We start from the raw sequence: 4,882 nt of genomic DNA, 5'->3' as shown, positions 1-4,882 counted from the left end.
GAGGCTGAGGCAGGAGAATCACTTGAACCGAGGAGGCAGAGGTTGCAGTGAGAGATGGCGCCATTGCACTCCAGCCTGGGCAACAAGAGCGAAACTCCATCAAAAGAAAAGAAAAGAAAAGAGAGGAAGGAAGGAAGGAAGGAAGGAAGCAGTTTGCTGTCCAACAACCTTGTCATAGGTCCTTCTATGGACAAGCCTCACCCACTCCCTCAGAGTTCCCATTCATGTCTTTAGTGAGTCACACTTAGACAAGAACAGGCAGCCCAGGATCACCAAATGTTTAAAGACAGCCTCCAACTTGGAAGAGAGGGTTCCAGACAACTAGGAAAAAGAAATTTGGGGAAAGCAGAGATGATGGAAGGAGAAAAAAGTGAAAAAAACTTGATAAGTAATTTCTTTAGAAAAGCAAAATAAGATGCTATATCCATTAAACAAGAGTTAGATGCTTTATTCTCTATTTTGAATGTCACTTTTAAAGGAATTAATGAAAAAACAAAAATGAAATTTTGGAAATTGTTCCAAAGAAGGGTAAGATTAACATATTCAAAAGCAAATTTGGTGGAAGATAAAGTAGAACAAAAATAAACAGAGATTTAAAAAGAATGACAATTGAAAAAATCTAAGAATGAGGACCACTCTAGGAAGTCCAATTTCCAGCTAATAAGAATTCTCTAAAGAGAACATAGAGGAGAGAGAGTGACAGTAAAAATAATACCACTTCACAGAATTGAAAGATGTGAGTCTCCAGATTGAGATGCCCACCCCAAGGTCATCACAGATTTTAGAATACCCAGAATAAAGATTTCTAAAGCTCCCTGAGAGAAAAAAAAATACAGAAGATCAGGTGTCAGTCTTGGACTTCTAAATAGCCACACTGAAAGAAAACAATGCCTTCAAGCTTCTGTGTGAAAATGATTTTCAGCCGAGAATACTTGTAACCAGATGATCAATGAAATAGGAAGGTGGAATAAAAGCATCTCAGGCATGCAAGGACTCAAATTTTACCTCACATGTATGTCCTCTCTTAAGTAGCTACTGCAGGATGTGCACCAACAAAACTAAGAAAAATAATGTGGAACTAGAAGTCATGGGATTCAATGCTGAACAGCAGTGAAGAGAAATGCCAGGATGATAGTGGATAGAGAACTATATAGAGAGCTACCAGTCCAGAGCGGAGCAGGATGGCGGGCACCAGGAGTGAGGCACCCAAGGAATCAAAGAAAATGGCATGTTTGAGGATATGGAAAATAGTATCCAGAAACATGAAAGCACTTGGGGAAAAAAAAATGAGCAATTGCCACATAGAATAGTAGGCAAATGACAAAGAAAAAGTAATGATAAATTCCAGGAAATAAATGAAGAGCATAGCTCATGCAAAGGGCCTGAAGTAGAAGTGAGTCGATGCATTCAGGGACTAGCAAGGAGAGTGGAGCTACAGCAGAACTGGAGCGGGGAGAAGACTAGACAATGAGGTCAGAGAGACAAGAAGGGTCAGGACTCCCAGCACTTTGGGAGGCCGAGACGGGCGGATCACGAGGTCAGGAGATCGAGGCCATCCTGGCGAACACGGTGAAACCCCATCTCTACAAAAAATACAAAAAACTAGCCAGGCGAGGTGGCGGGTGCCTGTAGTCCCAGCTACTTGGGAGGCTGAGGCAGGAGAATGGCGTAAACCCAGGAGGCGGAGCTTGCAGTGAGCTGAGATCCGGCCACTGCACTCCAGCCTGGGCGACAGAGCGAGACTCCGTCTCAAAAAAAAAAAAAAAGAAGGGTCAGGACATGAAGGGCCAGGACATTGTAAGGACTGAGGCACTGACTCTGAGCAAGGTGGGAGCTGCTGCCGTGTTTTGTGCCAAAGAGTGACATGATCTGACTTACATGTTAGCAAGATAAGTCTGCCTATGTGTTGAAAATAAGTGGTAGGAGGGACTAGGTAGAAGTAGGATGCTACTGCAGTCAGAAGGCCACCGCAGTGATCCAGGGGAAAGACCATACGGATGGCCCCATTGGATGATGGTGGCTTGGACCAGGGTGGAAGCACTGGAGGTGGTGAGAAGCAATTGGATTCTGGATATTTAGAAGACAGAGCCAAATATTCCTTGACATATAGAATGTGGGGTATGAAAGAAAGAGATAAATCAAAGATGGCCTGAGCAACCGGAGGGATGAAGCTGCAGTCAAATGAGATGAGGAGACCACAGCTGGAACAATGTTCCCATCACCTGTTGCTGAACCAACCTCAACTTACAGACATAAAACAACAATCATTGATTATTATCAGCTCTGGTGAGCCTGGCAGTTGACTGGGCTCAGATAGGCAGGTCCCACTCGGTGGCTGGGGCTAGAGTCATCTCAAAGGCTGGATCATCTGAGGTCAGGAGTTGGAGACCAGTCTGGCCAACATGGTGAAACCCCATCTCCACTAAAAATACAAAAAAATTAGCCGGGTTTGGTCGTGGGTGCCTGTAATCCCAGCTACTCAGGAGACTGAGGCAGGAGAAGTACTTGAACCCGGGAGGCGGAGGTTGCAGTGAGCCTAGGTTGTGCCATTGCACTCCTGCCTGGGTGACAAGAGCAGAACTCCATCTCAAAAAAAAAAAAAAAAAAAAAACCCATAAAAATTTAAAAAGTTAAAAAATAAAAAATAGCCCCATCCCTATAGCAAGTGCAATTTTTTTGTGTGTGCGTGACGGAGTTTTGCGTTTGTCACCCAGGCTAGAGTACAATGGTGCGGTCTCACCTCAGTGCAACCTCTGCCTCCCGGGTTCAAGCCTTTTTTCTGCCTCAGCCTCCTGAGTAGCTGGGATTATAGGCATGTGCCACCACGCCCGGCTAATTTTTTTGTATTTTTAGTTGAGACGGTGTTTCACCATGTTGGCCAGGCTGGTCTCGAACTCCTGACCTCGTGATGTGCCTGCCTCAGTCTCCCAAAGTGCTTGGATTACAGGCGTGAGCCACCGCACCCAGCCTGGCAAGTGCGATTTTAGGAAATTCCCCAACCCAGTCCTCTTTCCCCTCTGTGCCTTCTCCTTGGTGTCTCTGGCCCCAGAGCGTGCTCGGACTCACACGATCAATTCACCTTGTGATCTCCCAACCAAGGACGACTGCAGCTCCCCGAGTCTCAGATGCCCACTAACCCCCTCCCCCATCCTCCCGGGCTTATGCCCACTGCAAAGGAGAAAACTGGCTCTGTGAGGTCTCACGTTCAATCCAAGGTGGAGTGCAGACTAGAAGCCAGACCTCCTGGCTGAGCTTTCACAGTCTCTCCAGGATAAAAATGGTGGTTGCTGTCACTGTGGATGATCTGGCAGGTGGCACGGGGGACAGATGAGGGGGACAACGTTCCTGGTAGGGAAGTCCATCCCTCTAAATTAAGTGCGTTAATTTTCCCGAATAAAGACACGCCTGTCATGAAATCCACTGCCTGGAAAAGATACTTGATACGGCAACTGTGATGGCCGCTGGCTGAAAACACTCTGTCTCCCCTTAGTCACCCTCCTCGGGTCAGGGTAAGCCTGCTGGCTAAAGCAACAGAAAGAAGCCAACAGATCTGTGGAATGAAATTCCTTGGCTAACAGGAAAACTGCAGTGAGGGGAGTAGGGGGTAGGGGACAAGGTTCTGAGAAGAACTTCGGGTTTTTCTCTTGCCTTTGGTGCGGTGGGGGTGGGGGACAGGAATCTGGGATGGGGAGAATCAGTCCCGAGTAGGGGGTGGGCCTGATAAAGCAGATGAGAAACCCAACCCAGGGGGCAGCATTATTGTCATCATTGTTAACCCTCTGCAGACCAGAAACCGCCAGGACAGTCAACTAACCCTGATAATTATTATATTCATAATAACGCTTGTGTTTTGTCAAAGCCCTTATTAGAGTGCTTTAAGGGGCCTGGGAGGTGATGATCCCCAAAGTTGACAACGTGCAACGCAATGGTAACCACGATGGTTGGAGTGGTTTTCACGGGCAGGCAGAACAACCCTGCCATGGTCAGGTGAACAGAAGCCTCTGAGGCCTGGGATGGCAGAGTGGACAGACATGAACAGAATCCGTCTCTGCCCCGAGGCTGCTCACGTCGGACGCACAGCCCCGAGCAGCCGAGGAGCCTGCATTTTCCTCGGCAGTAGGAGCCGTGGTTTGCACTGTGGCTCTGCCACGTGCCACGTGGTTAATCCAGGTCGCTTAATTGCACCAGGCTGGGATCTGAGTGTCTTATTAATTGAAAGGTGCTGCCCTGTTGAACATTCTGTGGGTTCCAAAGCGAGTGGAGCGCGAGGCGTGGTTGGCTTCTTCCTCGTTGGCCTCGTTTTTTGACAAACAATGGCAGGTTCCCCGCAGGGTCTCTGGCCCAGCTTCTCAGCATGTCTCTGTTCTAACTGAATTTGATTTTCTTTTTTTTTCAGCCTCGTGCTAGTGATGGAAGGGAATGAGACTGTGATCTCCCTTATGACACTAATTAATATCCTTCATCCAAGGTGGTGACACTGTACTTTGGGGCTGAAATCTGAAACTTAACCAATGGCAGTTCTGGTCCAGCCTGGAGAGGCTAAGTGACAGCTTGTTACCTTCAGCTTCATTTATTAACATCAGCTGAATAAACAAATCCCAATGGGACCAGAGCCCTGCTGCCCAGGAACCCCTCCCACTGGTTCTCAAAACTCTCTGGTGATTGGAATTGAAGCCATCTTGGGTAAGAAGGTCCCACTGGAAAGAAATTCAATGGCACCTGATTAATTCTGAAAGTAAAAGCACTTAATCCTCAGGAGCTTGGGCCGAACCACTCACTCTTTCATTCCACTCCTCCTGTATTTCCCTGGCACCAAACAACCTGTCGACTCAGCAGTACAAGCCATCCATTGAGAAATATTGATGGAGGCTGGGCACGTTGG

Source organism: Chlorocebus sabaeus, chromosome 16 (genome assembly GCF_047675955.1).
Source record: "Chlorocebus sabaeus isolate Y175 chromosome 16, mChlSab1.0.hap1, whole genome shotgun sequence".
Classification (NCBI taxonomy): domain Eukaryota; kingdom Metazoa; phylum Chordata; class Mammalia; order Primates; family Cercopithecidae; genus Chlorocebus; species Chlorocebus sabaeus.
Note: the sequence above shows the minus strand (reverse complement) of the source record.